The following is a 14,301-nucleotide window of genomic DNA, read 5'->3' as shown; positions in this document are numbered from 1 at the left end:
AAGTGACGTGGCGAGCATCGAATCTTCCTTGCTGAGGAAGTCTGCGGAAGTGAGCTGGTTATGGAAGAGAACGCACGTTTACATTGTGATTAATTTGGCCAGCTGGTATTATACTGCTGATGGTTAATTAGATACACTGCAAGGCCTTCTTTTGAAATGCAGGGCACATCGCAAGACCATGATTAGTCAAATTGTGCTGCAGGTGAGCGTTGACTTTATTTTTGAACACTATATTTCTCCCTCCATGAATGTCTCCCCTGGAATTAATAACATGTTATCAGAGATGCGCAATTCCATAAAGTTCCAACGTGGCGGAAACGATCACAGGGGTGAGACTTTTCGGCTGAAGATGTTTTAAAAGCACATCTGAGGTAAGAATTTAAGTTGGCAACTTGCAGCCCAAAGGAGTTCTGCATGAATTGACACAATTTATGTGCCTGAACGTGTCGCACCCGCTCACCATTTTGTGTGCCCACAGCATTGGCACAAAAGAGGCAGTAATTCAGGAGAACTTGCCAGCATAGTGTGTTGACGGTACTGACATAAAGTCTGTCAGAAGATATTTTACACACGCAACATATTTGGGCACAAGATCTTAATGGGGAACTGACTTTTTGGGGAATTTTGCCGAAAAAAGCGGACGTTGTGATGGGTTTTTTAAATTAATGCGTATGCTTAAAATGATCAAAATACGTACATATTGAATGTGATTATTAATGTGCCCGTTACTACATTACATATATACTTACAGCATGTATATAAAACCTTGATGGAGGTGTTTGGATGTTTTTTAAGGGCTTTTATAGGCAGAATAGAGAAACTCCTATAGGCTCTTTTGATCGCATTTATTATTTAGAATGCATTAAAAAATACATATCCGGCATGTCTTTAATAATGATTGTGAACGATAGGAAACATTTAAAAAAAAAAAAAAGTATACTGTACTTCCCCTTTAACAGGAAGGACATTTATTTACAGTAGTAGTAGATGCAAGCAAGCGACAGGTCGGAACATTATCAATGTAGAAAAATATAATATCATATTAATGTATTAGTAAGCATCAGTGACATGCAGTAAGGTACTGACTTGTTTTTTTCAACTTGAAATTCCCGTTGGAGATGCAGTCAAAGGGGGCTGGGCCTCGAGGATTGATTGATTGAACCTTTTCAGTACATTGTACTAGGAGGGCTTCCGCACGTAAATAAGACCGCTTACAAAATGGCGCAGTCCGAAGAGACAGTCAGAAAGCATCTTGAAGATGGTCTGTAAAGCAACATCTATGCAAAATGTTGACAGAAGAACCACCATTACATGTTATGTAGACAAGTGGTTCTCAAACTTGTTTTTATCAAGTACCACCTCAGGAAACACTCGGCTCTCCAAGTACCACCATAATGACCAACATTAAAATACGGTAGCGTAGTAGGCCTAAGTATTCATTAAAAATAAGGCAGAGCTTGTTTTTAACAAGTATATTTTAATATTTGGATAATGCATGTAATATTTGTCTTGGACCAGATGCAGGTCCAAAGCAAAGAAAGACCGGTGGGAGAGAGTTTTTTTCCGACAGAATTTACGTACAGAGAATCATACAAACAAAACTTTTGAAAGTCTGTGAAAGTCTTCAGTTGATGGAAGGAGTTTTAAGTTCAAAGGAAAAGTCTGTTTGTGCCACGGCCAATACTGTTCTAGATGAAGGTTGGTATTGTTCTGGACTATTTTGCCAGTTGTGTGAAATACTAGTATTTGTGTGAGTTATTGTTAATCAGTTTGGAGGGCACACATGCAGCGTGAAGATGTTTGTGTATGACTGTATGCTTTATTATTTGTATTATTATAGTGTACCTGCTTCATTCTCTTTCCTGTCATTCTATTTTGTTCAGGAGTCGGAAATAAGCCGCCATTCTACATTTATTTACCTACCTTCTTAAATAAATTTTAGTTTCTTTTTTTCTACCATGGACGCACTTCAAAATATTCTGTTCTTTTAATTTGTGTAGCAAATAAACAGTCTCCTCTTCCTTACAAATCTTGCTTGTATTTTTTATGAATGATATCTGCTTCATGGTTATAAATCCTGTGCGTTGAGACTGGTGCATGCGCAATACGAAGGTTCCCCTTTGTTCCACACACCTACTTGAGAGATCTGGTTTCCAATCGCATAATCCATATGTGTTAGTCCAGCTGTTCAAAAACCAAACACGATCGGATTAAGGTGTTTCCAATGGGTTGTAGAATGCTTATTTAGAGCCGGACTATTTGAGAAATCTGAATAAGTTAGTGCATGGACACGTACTGACTGTGTAATAAATGTTTCTGCAAACATATTGGCAACATGCTGACAAACAGAAACGAGCAGAGGTCATGACAACCCGGTTTATGACAGATTGACAGTTGGAATTTGATCAGGAAATGTCTGGATACAGCGATTTTATTCAAGAAAATGCTAACTTTTGGAACCATAGAGGAAATACATTTCATAACAGTTACAATGGCAAATGTTTGTTGTTATCATTTCATTGTATTTTATTCATGAACAAATGCACAGCAATAGCAAGTTGTGTCTGTACTTGAGTGAAGCACTATTTGCCGACAGTCCACTGTTGTCTCACACTCACACGGCTCTGCAATTTCTCGGATTTTAGCACAATCAGGTCATGATACAACACTGCATTACCATTAAGTGGCGGTTATCGTTAATAACTGGCAGGAGGAGGGATCATATCAGGGGGCTTGTGCATGAGCAATACTGTTGAGCACAGAAAATTGCTCCATGCTTGGCAACTATCTAAGCGCTCACACATGTCAAACTAACCACAAACTTTCGGTACAACCTACCGAATGTGTTGTTAGGGCCAGTTGTCCTTTACCATGCTGAAGCATCACTCCCAAGTTTGTCACACTGCACTTCTAAACATCATCTCTATGTGATACAAAATTGTCCTTTCCTAGCTTTGTGGCTTATTTTGGGTCATTGGGTTTGTGTATTTAGAGCACATTGAATAGAATGTATGTATGTTAATGGCTATCATAAAGTGACAGTTATCACTAATAGCTGGCGGGAAGAAGAATTGCATTAACAGTTTTACGTTTGACGAGACATGTGTACAGCTCATGTCAGTCCTGATTTGAGATGTTAAGCATGCTTGCGCATGGCACAGATTGTCCAATGTAAGGGCCTCTTATAACAAGGCTATTTGCAATTGATCTTTACCTTTAATGTGGGTTTAGTGTGCTGTTATGTAGTGTAAAATGAGGTCACGTTTAATGTAAAAGACATTGGTTTGGGCGATTCAGCGTCGTGCCTTGTCCTCTGGACAACGTAAATTAATTTGAAACCTTAGGGCTGAGTTGTACTTGGCATGCATTGCCTGTATTCATTATACAAGCTCTGCTGTTGCTTGCATGACCTCTCCGAATGTGCTGCAATGTTGCAACATCTGTAGACAAAAATGTATTTCAAGGATGTAAAAAAATTATGATTATTTTTACCAAAGCGATCTGTTTCATGAGAAAGAGGGCAATGACCTAATATGTAATCTCTCGCCGTGCATGGCAACACGGAGAGCTGGACCCCTGCAGAGCAGACATACATAACATTCATTAGAAGCAACACTTGCTTGGTAGAATTTTCACTGATGGAAGACTGAATTTCCTAAAAAGATGTCCTAAAGGGACGAGAGTTACCTAAAACGCTTAAGAATGTGACTCATGTGTTGCAGACCAAAATTAAGTGAGCCTGATTGACCTGCGAGTGGGAGTGACTGGAAACTAATCATTTCTTTCGTTCAATGGCCTTTGGGGCACGAAAGATTGCACTACATCAACTCTGCTCAGCAACAAGCTGCGGCGCAAAGGTCCTACAAAAAATAAGATGATGCAGTTCATAGAAATTGTACTCAATGGATGTTTAAAGAACCCATTGCGTCCAGATGGCCAACATTTCACTAACAAGTCCTCTACGTAGTGTTAGCTCCTGAAAATGAATTTGGACGTCCTTTCCCAACAACAAAAATCATATTTTTATTATTCTTACACTTCCAAGAACCTTTGTCGGCTTTCAGCTCCTCCGGTTTGCCTCCGATCAGAACCGTTGAAGTTTCAAAACGTTCAACTGGGCCGGAAATAGATCAAAAACATATTTTGATCTTGTCCCAAATTACCAGGAATTCCAAATTTTCCGGGACATTTTTCCCATTGAAAATGAATAGGCCAATTTACAATCTTGCACAATGCCAACATTTCTCACCAGATTCGAACCGTTCCACCATCCACATAATACACTCATCATAGACATTCAAACTACCATTTTACAAATTCAAAAAATTTACAGGTATTCCAAGTTTTCCAAAGCCCTATTTCCACCCTTTTTTGATTTTGCTTCAACTTCAACATTTTTCAACCCATTCCAACCATTCCACCATCAAAACATTCCAGTTATTTGGGACATCGCAGGTACTTATAATTTTTTTGTAAAAATTCCCGTTTTTCCAGGAATTCCGAAATACCTATTCTCAATTACAAAGTGTTACTGCTTCAACATTTCTTGATCAATTCAAAAAACTCCAACACCAATTCAATCATATAATCTAGGACAATTGCAATATTATCTATAGTTATTCAAATTCTCGGTTTTCCCGAAATTCCCAAATTTCCAGGAAATTCCCATTCAAATGAATAGACATTTTCAAAGTCCTATAGATCCCAATCACCCGATTCAAACCGTTTCACCATCCACACACTCCAATCACCTTGGACTATCAAGCGTTTCAGTTCAACTCTCGCGTATCGGCACCTTGTGTATACGGCATTGCACAGATTTGAGTGTCAATTAGGTTTTGGGTAATGGTTAGACAACTAACTGTACTTTGAACATTCCTTTCCATCGCCAGACTCGATGTGCTGCCCCACCTTGGTGTGACCTCATCTACAGAACGGGAGACCATTTCCCTGCATAGACACTGTGGATAAAGGCATGTAAAACTATTATTTTGATCACTTATTTACATGTTTTTGTCGCCATGGTCCATGATTACTGCAAAACTGATATGATTAACAGGATGAGTAAAAAATGTATCTAAAGGAATCACATTTCTGGACTTCCCTGCTGTTCCATCTCGTCTTCCATAGACACCAAAGGCTGTGTTTCCTCATGCTCTTTCAGCATTTCCTAAAGCATCTTGAGGAAAATATCCTTAAAAGAGGACGCAAACTAAAATGCTAGCAGCTTCTTTCAGTTTCGTTTTTCCGCAGGTTTTGACTCAGTCTTTCCCTCCATGACAGTGCTCCTAATCTTCGGTAACACATTTAGCTTGAGTCTTTTACATTTTTTACATCCAAACTCTGACCAAAACCCTTCTTCTTGGAAGTCAAATTCATTTAAATGATGGCTACAAATTACACTTCTTTCCCTTTGGTCCTTCCCATTTTGCAATAGTCATTTTGACTGTAGAGGTACATACTTTCTTCCTATTCCCATCATTTGGAAATGTATGCAGGCTGACCCCTTCTTTAGTTGTATTGCTACAGCCTGCAATAACGCATCTGGCAGACATATTTGATCATTCCTTCAAATTCTGCACAAAAATCACATGAATCGGGATGAAGATGCTGCTAAAACACATACTATACAATATGAAATAGCCTCCGGTCTTCTGTAGGTGACGTCAGCAGGCTGATGCAGGCCTGCCTACATTTGAAACTACAAAGGGGCTGAATGTGCTGAAATAAGCCTAAAATCACTACTGTGTCTATTGTGGGGGGAATTTTACCTGTAAACATAACTTTTTAGGCCCAGAGCTATGAAATAAGTGCTAATGTTATCAATATCAGGGGCCCTTTAAGTTTGAATACAATTAGGCTGTTTGACCATCCATTTGTCCATATTTAGAATTGTCCACCCTGTGAACAATGGACATATAATCTTTCATGTGTTGAACAAGACTTTTTAATAACTGTATAAGCAGTATTTTAAGTAAACGTTTACACTATTTGTGGCGTGCGGTGAGGTTCATGTCAGGTGAGGCACTGACTTCATCACAGTCAGATTTACAAACTTATGAACCCTAAAGAGTATCTTATTCACCATTTGATTGGCAGCAGTTAACGGGTTATGTTTAAAAGCTCATACCAGCATTCTTCCCTGCTTGGCACTCAGCATCAAGGAATTGGGGGTTAAATCACCAAAAATTATTCCCAGGCACGGCGCCGCTGCTGCCCACTGCTCCCCTCACCTCCCAGGGGGTGAACAAGGGGATGGGTCAAATGCAGAGGACAAATTTCACCACACCTAGTGTGTGTGTGACAATCATTGGTACTTTAACCTAACTTTAACTTTACACTTACAAACTGTAGCACACAAAAAAGCACATTTAATAAAAAAAACGTTATTATGGTCGTACCTTTACTTATAAGTGCGGGAACAGTGGTGTTCGTGTTGGAAGAGTTGTGAATGAATGAAATATTAAATCCGTGCTGCAGTCTGCAGGTGTACCTAATGTTGTGTCCCTGCGGCCGTTCGCGGCTCCTCCAGCGCGACTCGCGAGCATTGTTGTTTTTGCACTTTTTGGCTTCTTGTTAAGAGACTTTTTTTGTGTGGATTCGGTCTTGCACGTGGAGGGTTTGGGTGTGGGCTTTGGTTGGTGTGGCGCTCCCGTCGGGCGGTGCATTCTGCGGCGGAGGTGCTTGGCACCAGGAGGCGGGGTTATGAGACGAGCCTCTCACAGTGCGTCTTCGCAGCAGTATTATGATCGCTCAGCACAAGAAATACGTTACACACATACAGTTGTTGACAAAATACGCTGTACATTATATACCTCAGCTAACTAAACTATGGAAAGGTATAATATAATTCATATAGCAATACGGTCTCACTGCACAGCAGGCCGGCAGTTAGCCGAGTCATTGCGCACAATCCATGTTGAGGCACAACGCAGTGACGTACCTCAACTGGCTGCTGATCACCGCACCGTCTCTTCTCAGTATTTGAACGGCAAATGTGAAAATAAAAATAAAAATAATCTAAAACTGGTGAAGTTAAATGGAAAATAACTTTAGTATAATCACTGTATACATATAACAATTGAATTAATTTTTTTTTCTTTTTACTTTTTTTTTTCTTTCCATGATGGCAGTTGAGGCCCCGCCTCCCCTGCCTCTTGTGACTGCACGCCACTGATTGAGTGGTACACCTGACTCCTGTTTGCCCGCACTCACACTGCATACATTTGCGTTCCGGGATGTTCACTTTATACCACTGCCACAACTTTACTGAATTTGTGCAATAAAATAAATTGTTCTGATTCTTTTTGTCATCAAACATTGTTAAGTATCTATATCCTTCAAAAAATAATAATTTGAAAGTATCCACACCTGTCTGAGGTTGCGTGTCACTCGAACGTCATGCCAGACCTCGTCGTTAAACTTTCCGCTGGCCGGTTCCACCAGGGCCTCGAAGGCGCCGGAGCCGAGGTTGATGACCAGCCAAAGAGCTCCGTCCCTCAGGGACAGGTTGACATAATCACCGGACTTTCCTGTATGAAGCAGCAGGCCGTTTCTTTGCAGGGTGCGGAAAGACAAGGTGATCTCATCCAAGCTGCTCTGAATGGGTGTCTGGGACAGGTTGTAGCTGAAGTACTCGTTGCCTTTAAAGGTGGCCATGGACTCCCCTTGCCCTAAGAACGGAGAATAGTAGAATGTGTTAACCAATCCTTTATTTATCAGGCCTGTACAAGACAGTAAAAAGTCCAAACTATGTAAATACCACAACAATACACTTGCAAACAAGCCAAAACCAAATGTCACCTAGAGTTCTCAGATCTCCGTTGCAAAGCTCTGATTAAAAAGAGAAATACTATGGTTGTGTTTATATTCATATGTGGCTGTGAGAAATGGGTGGCAGGAAGCACACAGACAGTTTTTTTCTATTTACCATACAATTTGTTGACAGTGACAAAAGAAGCTAATTGTTCCCAGACCTTTATTCATGGAATGACATTTGTAAAATGTTAGTGTCAGTCCAACTCAACTTCCACTGGGGAAAGACGTCTAAGAGACTGATGGAAGAGGTTTTTCCCTTCCACATTTTGCATCACAAATCTGCTTTTGGTGTCACATTGTATGCAGTTGATTCTCAAACTGTGGCTCAAACGAGCTCCATCTAGTGGAACACCAAAGAATCGCTTAATTAAATATTCAAAACACAGTGTTACTGTTCAAACTCTGTGTAATGTTACGGTGGCCAAAAATATTAAATATACTTGTTAAATAAAACCTCTACCTTGTTTTTGAAAGGCTTACTACACTAGTGTATTTAAATGTTGGTCATTATATAGGTACTTGGAAAGCAAAGTGTTTTTCTGAGGTGCGAGTTGTTTGAAAACATTTGAGAACCACTGGCATACCTCAATGTCCACCCCTTGTTGTAGTTACTGGATTGATTTACGACATCTAGTCTGCATATCGGTCAGTTGTGACGCTATTTGAAGACTTCTGTATCATGTTTGTCATCAGCGTATTAGCAGGTGGGCAGATACTAAAGGCCTCAATATGGCGCTTCATCCACCCCAAACTCTCTGGAGGTGCTGGACGTGCTCCTCCAAAAAATTCCTTGTGTTAAAGGCCCTGTGATTAGTCTGCATTTTTAGTACATTATTTTTGCTATGTAGCCTTTCCTGTGGGTTTTTTGCGCCGTCTCCAAAATGTTCGATTGGGGATGTATGAATAAACAGTATTAATGATAAACCGCGGTAAAACTACCAAGAGTTAGTATTATTGTTTAAAAAAAAAAAAAGATTGTAAAACTGTGATTGATAGCCGCAATTTGATAAACTTATGTAGCTAGCTTAAATGCTAACATAAATACAAGAGACATGACCATATTTCCCTATTAAGAAGCAACATAATGTACACAAATCTAAACATGAATAAACACAATGTTGTCTGGGTAACTACTGTAAGACTACAGCTTTCAATGATTTTAGTAATCGAGTAATGTATCGATTAGTTTGTTCGATTAATGCGTAATCGGCTAACACCTTTATAGCCTCAATGCGTATTGTAGATTGTTTTGCTTGCCATAACCTTAATATTATTTTATCTAATTAATGCACATTGTCAGCATTGAATTTGCACTATTAAAATGTGTGTATTAATAAAACAACCATTTTGCTTTAATCATTAAAAAAATAACACAGCTCTAAAACTTTTTCAAATTAAAACGAAAGAAGAGACTTTTCTTTAGACACTCAAATAAAAACAGTATAGCTCTTAAGAATATTTAAAGTTTGCTAAATAAAACTTGGTTAAACTAGTACAGTGTATATTTGCACTTTTTGGGCACACTCAGCAATGCCATGATAATAATAATAACTGTGATGTGAAATGTTAATACCTTTACGATTCCATATACGATAGAAGGCATTTATGTTTCACATCCATTAGTTCCAGGTCCATCAACGATCCGGTTGCCATTGTTCCCTAACTACAACACAGGAAGCTAAACGACTAATCAAGGAGAGTTGTAGATGTTCAGGAAATTGCTGCCTACCAGAGTTTTGGCAGAGGATTGCCTCGCACTCAGCTCCTGCCAAAGAGCTATAACAGGATCAGGACCATGTTGGAGGGTAAGGCGTAACGTATACGCTGTAGGATAATCCAGACTTTAGAGACAGAGGCAGCTTTCCCGATAACGATAGATACCCCAGGGGGTGTCCTAATTTTTCACATGACTGTGAATGACATTTGTGGCATCACCTATTGGTTTTGTTTGCTTAACATGCATAAAATACTAATATCAGGGACGATTTATATTTCCTAAACAAACGATCAATGACTTATGGGTATATTAGTTGCTAAACCCACCCCTTACAAATACATTTGGTTTGATAACAGTCATGTTTTTAACTCACGTCGCTCAGATGTTTATGACATTACTTGTCAGTCCCCAAAAGCGTGGAGAAAAAAATCGTGGCAAGTCACCCTCGAGCAGTGCTTCTCAATTATTTTCTGTCATGACCCTCCTGGGGGACAGAAATGTATCAGCGATCCCCCTGAATTGAATTATGTTTGAGTGTTAATTTGTACATCTGTAAAACACAGATTGTGAGTTACAATCTTTATAAAAACTGCTGAAATTGACTAATTTTTCTTGTCATTCCTTTGACCAACATCTCCATGTCTTTGCTTTAACCTGAGCTGAACCCGCCCACTAGGTCACCATTTGTAGTCCCCCCACCCCCCTTCGCCTTTTTTTTTTTTTTTTTTCAATTTGTCGCACTTTTATTATTTTTTATCTTTCATTTGTACATTTTATCCAAACCCTTTCACCGTATTTCTTTTGCACTATCTTGTTTAGCTTATGCATTGCTTATGTTCTTTTTTTTTTTTTTTGCTCTATGCTTTTTAACCTGTAAAGCACTTTGGTCCAATTTTAAAATTGTTGTAAACGTGCTATATAAATAAAGTTGCCTTGCCTTGCCTTGCTTCTGTTAGCTCTGTGCACGAGTTCCTGTGTACTTACTACTTCTACCGGGTAGAACAAGGAACCTGTTGATGAGATTGAGCACTGCTGCCACATAGCTGCAGGCGTGTCAATTGTTCTAACATGAATACTAGAGTGTAGAGGAAAATAATAAAAAAACTCCCCTTGCTGTTAATGATTCCGATCCACTATTTGAGAAACACTCCTCTAAAGTTACAGTGGGGTGTTGAGCACATTGAGCTGTGTGGGAAATTTCCAGTCAGCCCGATTTCCATCCATTCATCCATTCTCTACCGCTTGTCCCTCTCGGGGCAACGGGGGGTGCTGGAGCTTATCCCAGCTGCACTCGGGCGGAAGGCGGTGTACACCCTGGACAAGTCGCCACCTCATCGCAGTCAGTATGACTCATGGGGTCAAACTTTGGGGTTTATTACCAGCGTCACCATCCAGTGTGTTGGTCACAGAAAATAATAAAAAAGCAACCCAGTAGGAGTGCACGTTTGACTAATGTGTACACTTTTATGCGAAAGAGCAAACAAACCAATACAGTGATGTGAAAAAAATTAGGACACCCCGGGGGATAACTGGAGATAGACAGACTGACAGACTTGCCATCTGCTAGGTTTTAGGATTTGCGGCATTATTTGCAGCTCCAATATTGACAATCCGGCATAGAAAGGCACTACCTGCTGTGTTTGCTCTGACACTAGTCTTAGGCACTAACTCAGAGGCAAAGGCTGCTCAAGGCTGCAGTCAAACGGCCAATGCTGATGGGGCAATTCAGCACCTTGTAACTGCTGCCACTGTGGGCAAATCCATCACCGTTTACCTTGGCGGCAGCCATTAGACCATTGTGGAGGGCCGCTGCGGAAAATGAAGCTCAGCAGAATATACTAGCATCGCCGGACATTTCTACATGACTTCGACCCTTCTGCTTGTAATCCCTCCCTCTGCCTGACGTGCTAAGAGACAGTACTTCAGCCAATCCGCTGTCTCCTGACACTCCAATGGTGTGAGAGGATTCCTTGCAAATGAAAGAACCTTGCATGATTTATCATTTGAGGACTGATTATTGCTCTTAGGCCAAACCTACCAATGTTAAATAAGGAACGGAGGACAAACTGTCACAGTACAAGGTGAGGTTACTAATGACCGATCTCTCTTCCTTATAATCAAAAAGCCATAATTTCACAAGTCTTAAGAGCGCTGTTTGAAACTGCTTTCTAGTGACCGTTGTCCTTTGAAAATCGAAAGGTTAGGAATATAAGGGAAATGATGGTCTAAAAGTCGGACAAAAATGATTAGATTTGTTGCTAAAAGCGCTACCGGTTTTACTGTTTTTCGGTTTTACTATTAACATATGCTCAAAGTTACCTTATTAGCACAAATGTCTTTTTAATGATGCTATAACAGTAATATTTGTCCCTAGAGTTCATCTTTATGAGCAACAAACGTTATAAAAATCTACCGTCCCTCTGTTCTCATGGACATGCTGAAGCCACTTCACAGAGGGCGGTTTACCATAAATTCCAGACTAAAAGGCCACTATTTTTTCCCTACGCTTTGAACAATGCGGTTTATAAATGGGTATGGCTAATTTATGGATTTTTCTTCGCTGACGGCCATAATGCAAATGGTTTTCACATGAAAATACACTAAAAAGGTGTGTTACTGTTTGTGCTATGGCACCATCTTTTGGACGAGTTTGCTCACTGCAGGTGTTGCTGAGTGAATGTCTATAGTATTTCCTTCTGTTTAGTACGTTCAACCAAAAGTACAAGTGCCGATCCGTCTTCTAAACGTCTATAGTGTTTCTACTTGTATGGATTCTTCACTCATCACGCCAAGCAACGTTTGTACGTTTTACAATATAACTAAAACAATTCTTACTTACTAAATGATCGCATGTGTGATGTATTTTCATGCATATTTGTATGTTCTATCGTAATGTAATGGAGCTAGCATTGTTAGCATTAGATCATATGCTAAAACATTTACGAGTGTCTGTGTTGGTATTATTAACAGGGTTTCTCATTGTCATCCCATTGGGTTGAGTTTTTTCTTGCCCTGATGTGGGATCTGAGCCGAGGATGTCGTTGTGGCTTGTGCAGCCCTTTGAGACACTCGTGATTTAGGGCTATATAAGTAAACATTGATTGATTGATTGAACTTAAAATGGCATTCTGTTTTAATTGTTCCAGGTTTACAAAATCCTCGGTAAATTCACAAAAATGTCACCGTGGAGTTATTGTGTCTATTAAGCTGTTGGAGAGCTCGCTTCTGCAGCTGGTGTGTCCATGACGATGATTTTTGTTTTGTTTGATCAGCCGGTTTACTGCCAGGATACAGACATTGTTTGGAAACGATTAAGGTATGTAAATAAACATCTACAAAATCTTTGTGTAAATAGCTAATTTCACAACGTATATATCTGCGGCTCATAGTCCGGTGCAGCTAGTATAAGAACAAATACTTTTTTCTTCTAAATTTTTGTGGGTGCGGCTTATATGTGTGTTCTATAATCCAGAAAATACCATACCCAGGCTTTTCTACACATCTTGAAATAAAGCCTGGACCTTGGCCCACTATTCATGTGAACTTTAAGTTTTCCCATTTTAAACAGGCGGACTTAGTATGATGTTGCTGTTTGAAATGTGACATTATTGTTAGCACTGTAGCTCACAGAGCTATGCTAGTGTTGCTAACACGTGTATCTTCTTGTACCACTACTTAATGTTACGTTGTTGATATAGGGCAGGGGTGTCCAAAATGCGGCCCGGGGGCCCATTTGCGGCCCGCAGGTCATTTTTTAACGGCCCCACGGCACATGTTAAAAATATGATTGAAAAAAATTAAAAACATAAAAAGTGGTATAAAAGTGCAAACAGGTGAAATGTAACAAGAACATGTAGCAATGTTTACTCTAATAACACACAGCTGCCATGTAGGCTGTTTCTTTCTTTAAAAAATAATAATGAATCAAAATCAATGTCATTATGAATTATTGACCTATTCAAGGCTCCAATTACGTCACATTAAATATTTTGAGATGTTTTTTGGGGAAAATGTTGCATATTTTGTGTTTGCCATGTAAAAAACAGAGCTGTTTTTTTAAAGAAGGGCCTAAAACAAAGAAACAAAAACATAAACAACAATAACACTTACAATTGACAGATAGATCTGAAGTTGATCTCGAGATTATTGTGTTAAAAGTAAACAGTAAAAAAAAAAAAAAAAAATATTTTTTAACACTTTAATGAGTAGGACCCTTTTGAATCCCCTACAATTTTAGTGTGATTAGTTTTTAAGTGTCATTGCTCAAAAAACAATAATTAATTGAAATCAATGGTGTTATGAATTATTGACCTTTTTAAGGCACCAATTATTATATAATCTTAAATATCCCACTTAAAAATTTTATTGGGTGAAAATATTGCATATTTTGTGGGGGTTTTTTTCATTAAAAAAAGGGTTTTCTTTGACAAAAAGAGCATACAATTTAAATATTTAAAAAATGTTACATTGACAGATAGACCTAATGTTGATCTAGAGATTTAAAACTTGAATAATTACACAAATAATAATACTGAATAATGACACATTTTTTATATTTTTTGGACCAAAACCCTTTGGGGTCCCCGTGATCAAGCCTGAGTGGAAGCCTAAATGTATATTTTTTATACATATATTGTATTGGTTTTTAAAATAAAAAATATCAAAATGGCCCCTGCTTGCTTTGATTTTTCAATGTGCGGCCCTAAGTGGAAAAAGTTTGGACACCCCAGATATAGGGCATCTATTACATCGCAACAGACAACATC

The 14,301-nt window shown here is 39.0% G+C and overlaps 1 pseudogene; it reads right to left on the bottom strand.

The window, feature by feature from the left end:
• Nucleotides 1-14,301, bottom strand: part of LOC133650892 (neurexin-2-like) — a 489,617-nt pseudogene that overhangs the window by 322,977 nt on the left and 152,339 nt on the right.

This window comes from Entelurus aequoreus, linkage group LG05 (genome assembly GCF_033978785.1).
Source record: "Entelurus aequoreus isolate RoL-2023_Sb linkage group LG05, RoL_Eaeq_v1.1, whole genome shotgun sequence".
Lineage (NCBI taxonomy): Eukaryota > Metazoa > Chordata > Actinopteri > Syngnathiformes > Syngnathidae > Entelurus > Entelurus aequoreus.
This window is presented reverse-complemented; position numbering and strand designations above follow the sequence as displayed.